Genomic DNA, 17,984 nt, shown 5'->3' with positions numbered 1-17,984 from the left:
TCTTCCATTTTGTAAAGGCTCGGAATCTGCCCTACTCCATAGAGGATGTCAGGTTGATAACACGAAGCTGCCAGGTATGTGCAGAGTGCAAGCCGCACTTCTACCAGCCTGACAGGGCACATCTCATTAAGGCCACTCGCCCTTTTGAACGACTGAGTGTCGACTTCAAGGGCCCCCTTCCTTCGACAGATCGGAATGTGTATTTCCTCAACGTGGTTGACGAATACTCCCGATTCCCCTTTGCCATCCCCTGTTCTGACATGTCCTCTGCCATGGTCATCAAAGCCCTGTGGAGTCTTTTTACCCTGTTCGACTACCCGAGTTATATCCACAGTGATAGGGGTTCGTCGTTTATGAGCGACGACTTGAGGCAATACCTGCTCTCTAAAGGAATTGCCTCAAGTAGGACTACGAGTTACAACCCCAGGGGTAACGGACAGGTCGAGAGAGAAAACGCTACAGTCTGGAAGGCAGTTTTACTGGCGTTAAGGTCTAGGGGTCTTCCAGTCTCCCGTTGGCAAGAGGTACTTTCTGATGCGCTCCATTCAATCCGGTCCCTCCTGTGTACGGCAACCAACGCTACCCCACATGAGCGGATGTTTACCTTCCGTAGGAAGTCTTCCTCTGGGACCTCACTGCCGTCTTGGTTGATGTACTCAGGACCTGTCCTCCTGCGGCGGCATGTTAGGGCCCGCAAGTCCGACCCTTTGGTTGAACAGGTCCACCTCCTCCACGCCAACCCTCAATATGCCTATGTGGCATATCCTGACGGGCGAGGGGACACGGTCTCTATCAGAGATCTGGCGCCTGCAGGGGACCTGGAAACCCCCGTCACTCCCGCACCCCTGGTTAGGATTCCTTTGCCCATTCTCTCCCCTCCTGACACGGCGCGGGCAGCATCGGGACCTCAACTTAATCCTCTTACTCCCGTGTACAGCTTGCCTGAGTCCAGGAGATTGTCGCCACCTCGAGGTCCACAGTCGTGTGAGGAACTGGAGGAGTCACTGGACACCACCTCGGAGAGAGGGTCGTCACCACGGTCACCAGAACCGGCACTGGAGCCAGTGTTGCGGAGGTCGCAGAGACGGTGCGGACCTCCAATATGGCTGAACTTGTGAACATATGGACAGTTCGTATTGTCTCCTTACCCCACCGGCCTTTGTTTTTAAAAGAGGGGTGAATGTGGGGAAACATAGATGGTTACCACTATGGGTACTTGTACATATGTTACTCTTGTTACTGTTGGGGTTACGGTTGTCCGTTTGGCTCCGCCTTCTAACAGGAGTATAAAGGTCACTGCTACTTCCTAGTAGCCCTTAGTCTGGAATAGTATTGTTAAGCAGTGTGCTCTATTCTTGTTGTGAATAATAGCCTTTATTCCCGGGTACGTCCTAGCCTCCCGAGTGAATTAATCGCGCATCAGGCGGGTTGCGTCACATACTTTAGAAAGTACCTGGATGAGCACTTGGCACGTCATAACATTCAAGGCTATGGGCCAAGTGCTGGCAGATGGGATTAGGTGGGAGTTCAGGTGTTTCTAATGTGTCGGTGCAGACTCAATGGGCACTTTATGATTCTATGATTCAATGTAAATCTACTACAACCAATCAAACTGTTTGTTATCTTTTTACAGGGGTCTCCTTTACCACTATGACCAGCACATCTGTGACAGGTAATTGTAAATAGTAATTTGCAAGAGAAATTCAAATTCTGCAAAGACTACTGCACATTTATGAATACAGTTTGTCTTTGTTAACTTGACTGTATGAATGTACCTGAGCTGCTTCTCCCCAATGCAGATTGACAAATCCAGCCCCTCTGCTTCTTTGGGGACAGCACCTCCAATAAGATGCACAATAATACACAAGGAAGTTCTGGACAAACAGTATTTTCCAAATCTGGTGCCTTGTCACACGCCCAGTGTCACTGGTACCAGAAACTACATAAAACGCCAATATAGTTGTTAAAACAAAATCAATCACCTAGTTTTAAATGAGATTTATTACCACCAAAGGGAGAAAAAGTGCAGCAAAATGTGTATGTAGGTTGTAAATGCGAATAGGATACTCAGAATAAATACCGTTCCTCTGGACATTATCAGTGGCAGAATTTTAATGAGGAGATCAGTAAATCTTAGAATTATGTTTTTTTATTCTTTTGTGGAACATGGGTGTCGATGGCTGGCGAGCATTTATTGCCCATCCCTAGTTGCCTGTGAAACTGAGTGGCTTGCTATGCTATTTCAGAGTGCAGTTGAGAGTCAACTACATTGCTGTGGATCTGGAGTCACATGTAGGCCAGACCAGGCCAGGATGGCAGATTTCCTTCCCTCAAGGACATTCGTGACACAGATGGGTATTTCCAACAATCAACAATGATTTCATGGTCATCACAGATTCTTAACTCCAGATTATTTTTATTGTATTTTAAATTTCAGTTGAGAGTTAACCTACCGTATCCGCTTCCACTACCTCCCCTGGCAATGGGTTCCAGGCACCCACCACTCTCTGTGTAAAAGATCTGCCTCGTATATCTCCTTTAAACCTTAAACCTATGCCCCCGAGTAATTGACTCTTCCACCCTGGGATAAAGCTTCTGACTATCCACTCTGTCCATGCCTCTCCTAATCTTGTAGAGTTCTATCAGATCGCCCCTCAACCTCCGTCTTTCCAGTGAGAACAAACCAAGTTTCTCCAACCTCTCCAGACCAGGTCAGGATGGTAGATTTCCTTCCCTCAGGGACATTAGTGAACCAGATGGGTATTTCCCACAATCAACAATGGTTTCATGGTCATCATAGATTCTTAATTCCAGATTATGTTTATTGAATTCAAATTCCACCATCAACCACATCTGACCTAACTGCTTCTAATCTGTTTACAGGAAATCCCTTGACAAATGTGACCACTTCACCGGTGACAGGTAACTGCAAATTGGTGATTGAGAGATTAAAATTTTGGAAATAGCAGTTGTACATCAATAAAAATTGCTGAAATTAGTTCTCTTTACAACCCAGGCTGCAAAATCTTGCTGAATTGGGATAAGACCTGTAGCCCTACTTATTGGCGGGATCCTCCAGTCCCACTGATGCCAACCCCCAGTGACAGGGTCCCTGGCAGCATGCCCAGAAAACAATGTAAAATGCCATTGACATCGGCAGGACTGGAGAATCATGCTGCCAGCCAAGGGTGAGCCACCCCGGTCACCAGAAAGCACACTGAGCGGGACTGTATAATCTCATCCAATTTCTCATCATCTACTCTCGAGTACATTTGCTAATTACCTTTAACCCATGTCCATTGGTTTCCAAACTTTCCTCCAAGGTCTATAGTGAACAGTATCATTGTTAGTGTGACACCTACTGATAGGATCATAGAATCCCTACAGAGCCTGCAGCGACTCTCTGACCTTACCCAGGCCCTTTCCCCAGTGCTATCCCCATAAACATACACATTTGCAATGACTAAACAATCAAACCTACACATCTTCGGGCAGCAAGGGACAATTTAGCATTGCCAAACCACCTAATCTGCACATCTTTAAACTGTGGGAGGAAACTGGAGCACCTTGAGGAAACGCACGCAGACACGGGGAGAATGTGCAAACTCCGCACAGACAGTTACCCAAGGTTGGAACTGAAACCAGGTCACTGGTGCTGTGAGGCAGCAGTGCTAACCACTGTGCCACCATGCTGCCCATAATAGGTACTGACATTTTTCTCTTCGAGCATATTAAGAATAAGAGAAATGAGACAGCGAGTGCTGAAACTGAGTGCTTTAGCACCCCAGAAAGCTGTTGATATGATTAACATTGAATCAAAGTGGATAGAATGAGGCTTTTTGACTCATTGTACCGGTGGTGGGCCTTTGACAATGTTATCTATTTAGTCCCACTCCCTTGCTCTTTGCCTCTGTCAATTTCTCTTTTCAAGTCTATTAATACGATAGAATCAGCTTCCACCAATGTTTCAGGCACTGTCACCTAAACCTTAAGATTTTCCATCAAAAATAATGTCTCCTTATCTGACCTCCAATGTTTTCAGTAATTACCATAAATCCATTGACTCTAAATGCCTATCATCATGCCAGTGGATTCAGTCCTTTGTAGGCCTGTGCCCCTAATGTCTATAATTCCGTACAATGGTGAATCTCTTAGAGTCAAGCTATGCATCAATTAAGAGCTGCATTTTGCAACGTAGATGCTGCTGTGAAACAAGGACCCGACCCATTAGCACGTGTTACACTTGTCGAAATTACAATGTCAGCAGAAGAAAGAAGCTTGTAGTAATGCATTGGCCACCTGGTATACACCCTCAACCTTTTTCCTCCCGAATCACTTTGGGCAGGTTTATAAAAGGGCGAGTGTGCCGGATTAATCCAATCGGATTATTAGCTGGAAATCTACCACACGCATCCTAACTGCTTATAACCTTTCTATAGGAAATTCCTTTTTAAATATGACCAGCTCATCTATAACAGGTAACTGCAAAGGGGTTGTTGAGTGTGTTAAATTTACATTATTTAGTTTTGCAAACCATGCCAGAACAACTTGCTGAGTAAAAATAGTTTATCCTCATCTTCTAAACAGAGAAACATAGACATAGAAACATAGAACAGTACAGCACAGAACAGGCCCTTCGGCCCACGATGTTGTGCCGAGCTTTATCTGAAACCAAGATCAAGCTATCCCACTCACTATCATCCTGGTGTGCTTCATGTGCCTATCCAATAACCACTTAAATGTTCCTAAAGTGTCTGACTCCACTATCACTGCAGGCAGTCCATTCCACACCCCAACCACTCTCTGCATAAAGAACCTACCTCTGATATCCTTCCTGTATCTCCCACCACGAACCCTACAATTATGCCCCCTTGTAATAGCTCCATCCACCCGAGGAAATAGTCTTTGAACGTTCACTCTATCTATCTCCTTCATCATTTTATAAACCTCTATTAAGTCTCCCTTCAGCCTCCTCCGCTCCAGAGAGAACAGCCCTAGCTCCCTCAACCTTTCCTCTTAAGACCTACCCTCCAAACCAGGCAGCACCCTGGTAAATCTCCTCTGCACTCTTTCCAGCGCTTCCACATCCTTCTAATAGTGAGGTGACCAGACCTGCACACAGTATTCCAAATGTGGTCTCACCAAGGTCCTGTACAGTTGCAGCATAACCCCACGGCTCTTAAACTCCAACCCCCTGTTAATAAAAGCTAACACCCTATAGGCCTTCTTCACAGCTCTATCCACTTGAGTGGCAACCTTTAGAGATCTGTGGATATGAACCCCAAGACCTCTCTGTTCCTCCACAGTCTTCAGAACCCTACCTTTGACCCTGTAATCCACATTTAAATTAGTCCTACCAAAATGAATCACCTCACATTTATCAGGGTTAAACTCCATTTGCCATTTTTCAGCCCAGCTTTGCATCCTATCTATGTCTCTTTGCAGCCTACAACAGCCCTCCACCTCATCCACTACTCCACCAATCTTGGTGTCATCAGCAAATTTACTGATCCACCCTTCAGCCCCCTCCTCTAAGTCATTAATAAAAATCACAAAGAGCAGAGGACCAAGCACTGATCCCTGCAGCACTCCACTAGCAACCTGCCTCCAGTCCGAAAATTTTCCATCCACCACCACCCTCTGTCTTCGATCAGACACAGTAAGAAGTTTAACAACACCAGGTTAAAGCCCAACAGGTTTATTTGGTAGCAAAAGCCGCACAAGCTTTCGGAGCTGCAAGCCCCTTCTTCAGGTGAGTGGGAATTCTGTTCACAAACAGAGCATATAAAGACACAACCTCAATTTACATGAATAATGGTTGGAATGCGAATACTTACAACTAATCAAGTCTTTAAGAAACAAGTGAGTGGAGAGAGCATCAAGACAGGCTAAAAAGATGTGTATTGTCTCCAGACAAGACAGCCGGTGAAACTCTGTGGGGGTTACAAATAGTTTGCCATGAACCCAATATCCCAGTTGAGGCCGTCCTCGTGTGTGCGGAACTTGGCTATCAGTTTCTGCCCAGCGACTCTGCGCCGTCGTGTGTCGCGAAGGCCGCCTTGGAGAACGCTTACCCGAATATCAGAGGCCGAATGCCCGTGACCGCTGAACTGCTCCCCAACAGGAAGAGAACAGTCTTGCCTGGTGATTGTCGAGCGGTGTTCATTCATCCGTTGTCGCAGCGTCTGCTTAGTTTCCCCAATGTACCATGCCTCGGGACATCCTTTCTTGCAGCGTATCAGGTAGACAACGTTGGCCGAGTTGCAAGAGTATGTACCGTGTACCTGGTGGATGGTGTTCTCACGTGAAATGATGGCATCTGTGTCGATGATCCGGCACGTCTTGCAGAGGTTGCTGTGGCAGGGTTGTGTGGTGTCATGGTCACTGTTCTCCTGAAGGCTGGGTAGTTTGCTGCGGACAATGGTCTGTTTGAGGTTGTGCGGTTGTTTGAAGGCAAGAAGTGGGGGTGTGGGGATGGCCTTGGCGAGATGTTCGTCTTCATCAATGACATGTTGAAGGCTCCGGAGGAGATGCCGTAGCTTCTCCGCTCCGGGGAAGTACTGGACAACGAAGGGTACTCTGTCCACTGTGTCCCTTGTTTGTCTTCTGGGGAGGTTGGTGCGGTTTTTCGCTGTGGCGCGTTGGAACTGTTGATCAATGAGTCGAGCGCCATATCCTGTTCTTATGAGGGCATCTTTCAGCGTCTGGAGGTGTCGGTTGCGATCCTCCTCATCCGAGCAGATCCTGTGTATACGGAGGGCTCGTCCGTAGGGGATGGCTTCTTTAACGTGTTTAGGGTGGAAGCTGGAGAAGTGGAGCATCGTGAGGTTATCCGTGGGCTTGCGGTACAGTGAGGTGCTGAGGTGACCGTCCTTAATGGAGATGCGTGTGTCCAAGAATGCAACCGATTCTGGAGAGTAGTCTATGGTGAGTCTGATGGTGGGATGGAACTTGTTGATGTCATCATAGAGTTGTTTCAGTGATTGTTCACCATGAGTCCAAAGGAAGAAAATGTCATCGATGTATCCACATTTCGATCAGACAGCCAGTTACCTATCCAATCGGCCAACTTTCCCTCTATCCCACACCTCCTCACTTTCATCATAAGCCGACCATGGGGGACCTTATCAAACGCCTTACTAAAATCCATGTATATGACATCAACTGCCCTACCTTCATCAACACACTTAGTTACCTCCTCAAAAGATTCTATCAAATTTGTGAGGCACGACTTGCCCTTCACGAATCCGTGCTGACTATCCCAGATTAATCCGCATCTTTCTAAATGGTCGTAAATCCCATCTCTAAGGACCTTTTCCATCAATTTACCAACCACTGAAGTAAGACTAACCAGTCTATAATTACCAGGGTCATTTCTATTCCCTTTCTTAAACAGAGGAACAACATTCGCCATTCTCCAGTCCTCTGGCACCATCCCCGTGGACAGTGAGGACCCAAAGATCAAAGCCAAAGGCTCTGCAATCTCATCCCTTGCCTCCCAAAGAATCCTAGGATACATATCTCTCTCAGACTATTTAATAGTTCAAAACCAATCAGTTGAATGCTTGTAAAAGACATGTCTTGCCACCAGAGGGCAAATGGCAGATCGCTCTGAGTGTGTCGTTTGTGGGTGTGTGGAAAAAAACTCAGGATAGACGAATATTCCTCTGAACGTTATCGTTGGCCCAATGTTATGGGAATATCAATCACTTAGATTCAAAATTAATATTTCTTGAAATTAGTGCTGCTCAGACTGACTTCACCTGTGTTCATTTTACAAAGTAATATTACGGACAGGGTGTGAGGGTTGATTGTCTGATCTGAAATTGTGTCCTTTCCTTACAGCAAACAGCACAACTATTCATGAGTCGTCACCTGCACAAACCACAACAGGTACAGAAAATGTGAATATAAGAATATAAGAATCCTCCTGTTTAATATGAGTAGTTAAACTGCAGGAAGCTTTTGAATTGATTTAAATAGAATCATGCAGACTATTTGCTTCATGGTGTCTACGATGGATCTTTGTAAGAGATATCCAATTAGCCGCACTGCTCTGATTTTTCACGTTTGCCCCTTTTCAAGAATTGCTCCTATTCCCTTTCGAAAGTTACAGCAGAATCTGCATTTAGACTGTGGATTCTAACCCGTATTGACTCATTGCATCAAATTAATTTTTCTTCATCTCCCCTGTAATTCTTTTATTAATAATTTTCAATCCATGTTCCCTTATTATGGACCTACCGGGCAATGGCTACAGTTTTCCATCGTGGTCACTCCTTTTCATGTGGATAATCTCCCGCAATGTGCAAACTCTGACAGTCAAACTCAGTGTCACCGAATGACAACATTTTACAAAATTGAAGCCATCATTAATCATGGGCCCTGGCTCAGAGTAAAGTAATGCTCTTGCGGGAATATATACAATACCAGCAGAAGTGGAGGAGAGCTTGTAGTGTCAGACTGGAACAGTTATTATTTGCCACAGTTGATTTTCTTATCCACTAACATTCTCTTAAAGTCACTCTGCCATGTCAGTTCCCGAGGGCAGTGTTAATGGAAAACTACAAATGACACAAAGACTGGCCAGGTGGTTAACATTGAGGCAGAGTGTCTTGGGCTGCAAGAATATATGGACGGAATGATTAAATGGGCAGATCATGGTGGATGGAATTTAACCCTGAAAAGCGTGAGGTGATACACTTTGGAAGGAGTAATTTGACAAGAAAGTATTCAAAGAATGGCAGGACATGAGGAAGTTTTGTGGAACAAAGGGGCTTTGGCATTTTTGTCCACAGATCTCTGAATGCAGAAATGTAATCCAGTGGAGAAGGCAGTCAAGAAGGCATACGGCATGCTTGCCTTCATCGGCAAGCATTTAAAAATTGGCAAGTCATGTTGCAGCTTTATAGAACCTTCGTTAGGCCGCACTTGGAATATAGTGTTCAATTCTGGTCGCCACACTACCAGAAGGATGTGGAGGCTTTACAGAAAAAATTTACCAGGATGTTGTCTGGTATGGAGGGCATTAGCTATGAGGAGAGGTTGGAGAAACGTGGTTTGTTCTCACTGGAGCGACGGAGGTTGAGGGGAGACCTAATAGAAGTCTACAAGATTATGGGAGGCATGGACAGAGTGGATAGTGAGAAGCTTTTTCAAAGGGTGGATGAGTCAATTACTAGGGGGCATAGGTTTAAGGTGCGAGGGGCAAGATTTAAAGGAGATGTACGAGGCAGATCTTTTACACACATGGAGCCATGGGTGCCTGGAACTCGTTGCTGGAGGAGGTAGTGGAAGCGGATACGGTAGTTACTTTTAAGGGGCATCTTGACAAGCACATGAATGGGATGGGAATAGAGGGATATGGTCCCCGTAAGGGTAGGGACTTTTAGTTAAGTCGGGCAGCATGTTCGGTACAGGCTTGGAGGGTCGTAAGGCCTGTTCCTGTGCTGTAATTTTCATCGTTCCTTGTTCTTTGAGAGTGGTGAAAACGGCATTTAAGATGCTTGCATTTATCAATCGAGGCATAGATTACAAAAGCAGGGAAGTCGTGTTGGAGTTGTACAAAACTTTGATGAGGCCAAAGCTAGAATTCTGTGTGTAGTTCTGGTCGCCACATTACAGGAAGGATGTGATTGCACTGGAAGGGGTGCAAAGAAGATTCCCAGGATGCTGCCTTGGATGGAACATTTAAGTTATGAACAGAGGCTGCATAGGCTTGGCTTGTTTTCATTGAAGCAGAGAAGACTGAGGAGCGACCTGATTGACGTGTACAGGATTATGAGGAACATGGACAGATGGGTTAAGGAGCAGCTGTTCCCCTTAGTTGAAGTGTCAGTCACGATGTAGGTTTGTGGTGAGAGGTAGGAGGTTTAGGGGGAATGAGAGGAAAAACCTTTTTACCCAGAGGGTGGTGATGGCCTGGAATGCGCTGCCTGGGAGGGTGGTAGAGGCGGGTTGCCTCACATACTTTAGAAAGTACCTGCATGAGCACTTGGCACGTCATAACATTCAAGGCTATGGGCCAAGTGCTGGCAGATGGGATTAGGTGGGAGTTCAGGTGTTTCTAATGTATCGGTGCAGACTCAATGGGCACTTTATAAGAACATAAGAACATAAGAAATAGGAGCAGGAGTAGGCCATCTAGCCCCTCGAGCCTGCCCCGCCATTCAATAAGATCATGGCTGATCTGACGTGGATCAGTACCACTTACCCGCCTGATCCCCATAACCCTTAATTCCCTTACCGATCAGGAATCCATCCGCGCTTTAAACATATTCAGCGAGGTAGCCTCCACCACCTCAGTGGGCAGAGAATTCCAGAGATTCACCACCCTCTGGGAGAAGAAGTTCCTCCTCAACTCTGTCTTAAACCGACCCCCCTTTATTTTGAGGCTGTGTCCTCTAGTTTTAACTTCCTTACTAAGTGGAAAGAATCTCTCCGCCTCCACCCTATCCAGCCCCCGCATTATCTTATAAGTCTCCATAAGATCCCCCCTCATCCTTCTAAACTCCAACGAGTACAAACCCAATCTCCTCAGCCTCTCCTCATAATCCAAACCCCTCATCTCCGGTATCAACCTGGTGAACCTTCTCTGCACTCCCTCCAATGCCAATATATCCTTCCTCATATAAGGGGACCAATACTGCACACAGTATTCCAGCTGCGGCCTCACCAATGCCCTGTACAGGTGCATCAAGACATCCCTGCTTTTATATTCTAGCCCCTTCGCAATATAGGCCAACATCCCATTTGCCTTCTTGATCACCTGTTGTACCTGCAGACTGGGCTTTTGCGTCTCATGCACAAGGACCCCCAGGTCCCTTTGCACGGTAGCATGTTTTAATTTGTTTCCATTGAGATAGTAATCCCATTTGTTATTATTTCCTCCAAAGTGTATAACCTCGCATTTATCAACGTTATACTCCATTTGCCATATCCTCGCCCACTCACTCAGCCTGTCCAAATCTCTCTGCAGATCTTCTCCGTCCTCCACACGATTCACTTTTCCACTTATCTTTGTGTCGTCTGCAAACTTCGTTACCCTACACTCCGTCCCCTCCTCCAGATCATCTATATAAATGGTAAATAGTTGCGGCCCGAGTACCGATCCCTGCGGCACGCCACTAGTTACCTTCCTCCAACCGGAAAAACACCCATTTATTCCGACTCTTTGCTTCCTGTCGGATAGCCAGTCCCCAATCCACTTTAACACACTACCCCCAACTCCGTGTGCCCTAATCTTCTTCAGTAGCCTTTTATTGGGCACCTTATCAAACGCCTTTTGGAAATCCAAAAACACCGCATCCACCGGTTCTCCTCCATCAACCGCCCTAGTCACATCTTCATAAAAATCCAACATGTTCGTCAAGCACGACTTTCCCCTCATGAATCCATGCTGCGTCTGATTGATCGAACCATTTCTATCCAGATGCCCTGCTATCTCCTCTTTAATAATGGATTCCAGCATTTTCCCTACTACAGACGTTAAGCTGACCGGCCTATAGTTACCCGCCTTTTGTCTCCTTCCTTTTTTAAACAGTGGCATAACATTAGCCGTTTTCCAATCAACCGGCACTACCCCAGAATGCAACGAGTTTTGATAAATAATCACTAACGCATCCACTATTACCTCTGACATTTCTTTCAATACCCTGGGATGCATTCCATCCGGACCCGGGGACTTATCCACCTTCAGTCCCATTAGTCTACCCAGCACTGCCTCTCTGGTAACATTAATTGTATTAAGTATTTCTCCTGCTGCCAACCCTCTATCGTTAATATTTGGCAAACTATTTGTGTCCTCCACCGTGAAGACCGACACAAAAAACTTATTTAAAGACTCAGCCATATCCTCATTTCCCACTATTAACTCCCCCCTCTCGTCCTCCAAGGGTCCAACATTCACTCTAGCCACTCTATTCCTTTTTATATATTTATAAAAACTTTTACTATCATTTTTTATATTAATTGCTAGCCGAGCTTCATAGTCTATCCTTCCTTTCTTTATCGCTTTCTTAGTCTCTCTTTGTTGTTTCTTAAATTTTTCCCAATCACTTGTTTCTCCACTATTTTTGGCCACTCTGTACGCAGCTGTTTTTATTTTAATACTCTCCTTTATTTCCTTCGTTATCCACGGCTGGTTCTCCCTTTTCTTACAATCCTTGTTTTTTGCTGGAATATATTTTTGCTGAGAACTGAAAAGGATCTCCTTAAAAATCCTCCACTGTTCCTCAGCTATCCTACCTGCCAGCCTGCTCTCCCAGTCTACCTTAGCCAATTCATCCCTCATCCTATCATATTTCCCTCTGTTCAAACAGAGGACACTGGTTTGGGACCAAACTTTCTCGTCTTCCATCTGAATCAGAAATTCGACAATATTGTGGTCACTAGACCCAAGAGGGTCCTTCACAATAAGATCCTTAATTCTACCTACCTCGTTACACAATACCAGATCCAAAATAGCTCGTTCCCTCGTCGGTTCCGTAACATGCTGTTCAAGGAAACTATCCCGACAGCATTCTAAGAACTCTTCCTCCATTCCACCCTTACCGACTTGAGTCTGCCAGTCAATGTGCATGTTGAAGTCCCCCATGATTATTGCCGTTCCGTTTTTACACGCATCCCTTATCTGCTTGTTTATAGCCCTCCCTACCTCAACATTATTATTTGGGGGCCTATATACCACACCTACTAGTGTCTTTCTCCCTCTACTATTCCTCATCTCTACCCATAATGATTCCACGTTTTGTTCCTCAGAGCCTATGTCATCCCTCAGTACTACCCTGATATTATCTCTTATTAATAGCGCGACCCCACCACCTTTTCCTTCCTGTCTATTCTTCCTAAACGCCTGATACCCCTGGATATTCATCTCCCAGTCCTGGTCACCTTTCAGCCACGTTTCTGTAATGGCCACTAGATCGTACCCACTCGTGCTGATTTGCACCATCAACTCATTTACCTTGTTCCGAATGCTTCGTGCATTCAGGCAAAGTGTCCTTATTCCAGCTTTAATCTGGACCCGCTTTGATGAGTCGCAAACACCCTCTCCCTCTACTCCCTTATCTAAATTACCGCCTTCATTCACTTGCACCCTCTCCTCTACCATTAATTTTGTAATTCCCCTTACCCCTGCATCCTCCACCCCATCAATTAGTTCCTTGATCCTAGTCAACTCTTCTAGCTCCCCTCCCCCCAACCTATCTAGTTTAAATTCTCCCCAGTAACCTTAGCCAACCTACCGGCCAGGATATTGGTCCCCATGTGAATCAAGTTCCACCCGTTTTTTGTATACAGATCACCCCTGCCCCTAAAGAGGTCCCAATGGTCCAGGAACCTGAATCCCTGCCCCCTGCACCAGTCCCTCAGCCACACATTCATCTTCCACCTCACTCCATTCCTGCCCTCACCTTCCCGTGGCACAGGCAGTAATCCTGAGATTACTACCTTTGCTTTCCTCTTTCTCAGCTGTCTCCCTAATTCCCTGTACTCCCTTTTCATGACCCCTTCTCCCTTCCTACCCACATCAGCGGTACCAATATGTACCGCTACCTCAGGCTCCTCTCCCTCCCACCTCAGGATTTCCGGGACGCGACTAGCGACATCCTGGATCCCGGCCCCAGGGAGGCAGACCACCATGCGAGAATCCCGCCTACCTCCGCAGAAACGCCTGTCTGTCCCCTTCACCATCGAGTCCCCGATTAATACCGCCTTCCTCCTCTTTTCCTTAGCCCTCTGAGTTACAGGGCTGGACTCCACTGCGGAGACACGGCCACTGCTGCTTCCCCCAGGCGGGCTGTCCCCCCCAGCAGTACTCAAGCAGGAGTACTTGTTGTGCAGGGGCAAATCCACTGGGGTGCTCTCAACCACCCTAGCCTTACCCTTCCTGGCCATCACCCACTTGGCCTCCTCCCGTTGCCCTGGTGTGACCACCTGATGATAGCTCTTGTCTATCACCTCCTCATTCTCCCTCATCAGCCTAAGATCCTCGAGCTGCAGTTCCAGCTCCCTAACACGGTCCCTCAGGAACCGCAGCTCGACACACCCCTCACAGATGTGGATGTCCGGGAGGCCAGATGCCTCCAGGACCTCCCACATCCTACACTGGGAACAACACACTGGTTTCACACTCATACTGGACACTTTATGTCAAGTAAGACAGTGAAAAGTTAATAAGAGTGTAAGGAAACAAAAACTCACCCCTGCTCGTCCAAGCCCTGTGAGCCAAAGCCCTGACAGCTCACTCAACTTCCCACTCACTCTGCTGCCCGCTACGATGCTGCCCGCTGTATACTTTGGTGCGCTTTTAAACCCTCCAAAAACTTCCCCAGGCCTCTCCTGGCCCGACTTCCGGTTTTGAAAAAAACCTCCGATTTTAAACCCAAAATATGATTCTATGATTCAATGTAAATCTACTACAACCAATCAAACTGTTTGTTATCTTTTTACAGGGGTCTCCTTTACCACTATGACCAGCACATCTGTGACAGGTAATTGTAAATAGTAATTTGCAAGAGAAATTCAAATTCTGCAAAGACTACTGCACATTTATGAATACAGTTTGTCTTTGTTAACTTGACTGTATGAACGTACCTGACCTGCTTCTCCCCAATGCAGATTGACAAATCCAGCCCCTCTGCTCCTTTGGGGACAGCACCTCCTATAAGATGCAGAATCAATCACCTAGTTTTAAATGAGATTTATTACCACCAAAGGGAGAAAAAGTGCAGCAAAATGTGTATGTAGGTTGTAAATGCGAATAGGATACTCAGAATAAATACCGTTCCTCTGGACATTATCAGTGGCAGAATTTTAATGAGGAGATCAGTAAATCTTAGAATTATGTTTTTTTATTCTTTTGTGGAACATGGGTGTCGATGGCTGTGGAGCATTTATTGCCCATCCCTCGTTGCCTGTGAAACTGAGTGGCTTGCTATGCTATTTCAGAGTGCAGTTGAGAGTCAACTACATTGCTGTGGATCTGGAGTCACATGTAGGCCAGTCCAGGCCAGAATAACAGATTTCCTTCCCTCAACGATATTAGTGACATTGATGGGTATTTCCAACAATCAACAATGATTTCATGGTCATCATAGATTCATAATTCCAGATTATTTTTATTGTATTTTAAATTTCAGTTGAGAGTCAACCTACCGTATCCGCTTCCACTACCTCCCCTGGTAATGGGTTCCAGGCACCCACCACTCTCTGTGTAAAAAATCTGCCTCGTACATCTCCTTTAAACCTTAAACCTATGCCCCCTAGTAATTGACACTTCCACCCTGGGAAAAAGCTTCTGACTATCCACTCTGTCCATGCCTCTCATAATCTTGTAGACTTCTATCAGGTCGCCCCTTAACCTCCATCTTTTCAGTGAGAACAAACCAAGTTTCTCCAACCTCTCCAGACCAGGTCAGGATGGTAGATTTCCTTCCCTCAGGGACATTAGTGAACCAGATGGGTATTTCCGACAATCAACAATGGTTTCATGGTCATCATAGATTCCTAATTCCAGATTTTGCTTATTGAATTCAAATTCATTCACCTACCACATCTGACCTAACTGCTTCTAATCTTTTTACAGGAAATCCCTTGACAAATGTGACCACCTCACCGGTGACAGGTAACTGCAAATTGGTGATTGAGAGATTAAAATTTTGGAAATAGCAGTTGTACATCAATAAAAATTGCTGAAATTAGTTCTCTTTACAACCCAGGCTGCAAAATCTTGATGAATTGGGATATGACCTGTTGCATTACTTATTGGCGGGATCCTCCAGTCCCACTGATGCCAACCCCCAGTGACAGGGTCCCTGGCAGCATGCCCAGAGAACAATGCAAAATGCCGTTGACATCGGCAGGACTGGAGAATCATGCTTCCAGCCAAGGGTGAGCCACGTCTGTCACCAGAATCCACACAGTGGGCGGGGCTGTATAATCTCATCCAATTTCTCATCATCTACTCTCCAGTACATTTGCTAATTACCTTTAACCCATGTCCATTGGTTACCAAACTTTCCTCCAAGGTCTATACTGAACTGTACCATTGTTAGTGTGACACCTACTGATAGGATCATAGAATCCCTGCATTGTAGAAGGAGGCCATTTTGCCCAATGTGCCTGCAGCGACTCTTCTGACCTTACCCAGGCCCATTCCCCAGCGCAATATCCATAAACATACACATTTGCCATGACTAAACAATCAAACCTACACATCTTTGTGCAGTAAGAGACAATTTAGCATTGCCAAACCACCTAATCTGCACATCTTTGAAATGTGGGAGGAAACTGGAGCACCTGGAGGAAACGCACGCAGATACGTGGAGAATGTGCAAACTCCGCACAGACAGTTACCCAAGGTTGGAATTGAACCCAGGTCTCTGGTGCTGTGAGGCAGCAGTGCTAACCACTGTGCCACCATGCTGCCCATAATAGGTACTGATATTGTTCTCTTCGAGCATATTAAGAATATGAGAAATAAGACAGCTAATGCTGAAACTAAGTGCTTTAGCACCCCAGAAAGCTGTTGATAGGATTAAGATTGAATCAAAGTGGATAGAATGAGGCTTTTTGACTCATTGTACCTGTGATGGGCCTTTGAAAATGTTATCTACTTCGTCCCACTCCCTTGCTCTTTGCCTCTGTCAATTTCTCTTTTCAAGTCTATTAATACGATAGAATCAGCTTCCAACAATGGTTCAGGCACTGTCACCTAAACCTTAAGATTCTCCATTAAAAATAATGTCTCCTTATCTTACCTCCAACGGGTTCAGTAATTACCCTAAATCCATTGACTCTAAATGCCTATCATCATGCCACTGAATTCAGTCCATTGTCGGCCTGTGCCCCTAATGGCTATAATTCCGTACAATGGTGAAGCTCTTAGAGTCAAGCTATGCATCAATTAAGAGCTGCATTTTGCAACGTAGATGCTGCTGTGAAACAAGGACCCGACCCATTAGCACGTGTTCCACTTGTCGAAATTACAATGTCAGCAGAAGAAAGAAGCTTGTAGTAATGCATTGGCCACCTGGTATACACCCTCAACCTTTTTCCTCCTGAATCACTTTGGGCAGGTTTATAAAAGGGCGAGTGTGCCGGATTGATCCAATCGGATTATTAGCTGGAAATCTACCTGCTAACTGCTTATAATCTTTCTATAGGGAATTCCTTTTCCAATGTGACCAGCTCATCTAGAACAGGTAATTGCGAGGGAGTTGTTGAGTGTGTTAAATTTACATTATTTAGTTTTGCAAACCAGGCCACAACAACTTGCTGAGTAAAAATAATTTATCCTCATCTTCTCTCTCAGACTGTTTAATAGTTCAAAACCAATCAGTTGAATGCTTGTAAAAGACATGTCTTGCCACCAGAGGGGAAATGGCAGATCGCTATGGGGGTGTGCTTTGTGAGCGTGTGGAAAAAAAATTCAGCATAGACGGATGTTCCTCTGAACATTATCGTTGGCACACTTCTATGAGGATATCAATGACTTAGAATCAAAATTAATATTTCTTGAAATTAGTGCTGCTCAGACTGACTTCACCTGTGTCCATTTTACAAAGTAATATTACGGACAGGGTGTGAGGGTTGATTGTCTGATCTGAAATTGTGTCCTTTCCTTACAGCAAACAGCACTACTATTCATGAGTCGTCACCTGCACAAACCACAACAGGTACAGAAAATGTGAATATTAGAATATAAGAATCCTCCTGTTTAATATGAGTAGTTAAACTGCAGGAAGCTTTTGAATTGATTTAAATAGAATCATGCAGACTATTTGCTTCATGGTGTCTACGATGGATCTTTGTAAGAGATATCCAATTAGCCGCACTGCTCTGATTTTTCACGTTTGCCCCTTTTCAGGAATTGCTCCTATTCCCTTTCGAAAGTTACAGCAGAATCTGCATTTAGACTGTGAATTCTAACCCGTATTGACTCACTGCATCAAATTAATTTTTCTTCATCTCCCCTGTAATTC

At 45.4% G+C, this 17,984-nt stretch overlaps 1 long non-coding RNA gene across 1 annotated transcript in view; it reads left to right on the top strand.

Moving 5' to 3' along the window:
- The window catches only part of LOC144506375 (uncharacterized), a 59,892-nt gene extending 42,227 nt beyond the window's left edge, over nucleotides 1–17,665 (top strand). The window contains exon 3 of the long non-coding RNA XR_013499893.1: nucleotides 17,631–17,665. This is a non-coding gene — a long non-coding RNA (uncharacterized LOC144506375). The remainder of the gene's footprint in view (nucleotides 1–17,630) is intronic.
- The last annotated feature ends 319 nt before the right edge of the window (nucleotides 17,666–17,984 follow it).

Source organism: Mustelus asterias, chromosome 17 (genome assembly GCF_964213995.1).
Source record: "Mustelus asterias chromosome 17, sMusAst1.hap1.1, whole genome shotgun sequence".
NCBI classification, from domain to species: Eukaryota; Metazoa; Chordata; class Chondrichthyes; order Carcharhiniformes; family Triakidae; genus Mustelus; species Mustelus asterias.
Note: the sequence above shows the minus strand (reverse complement) of the source record. Positions and strands in the feature narration are given on the sequence as shown.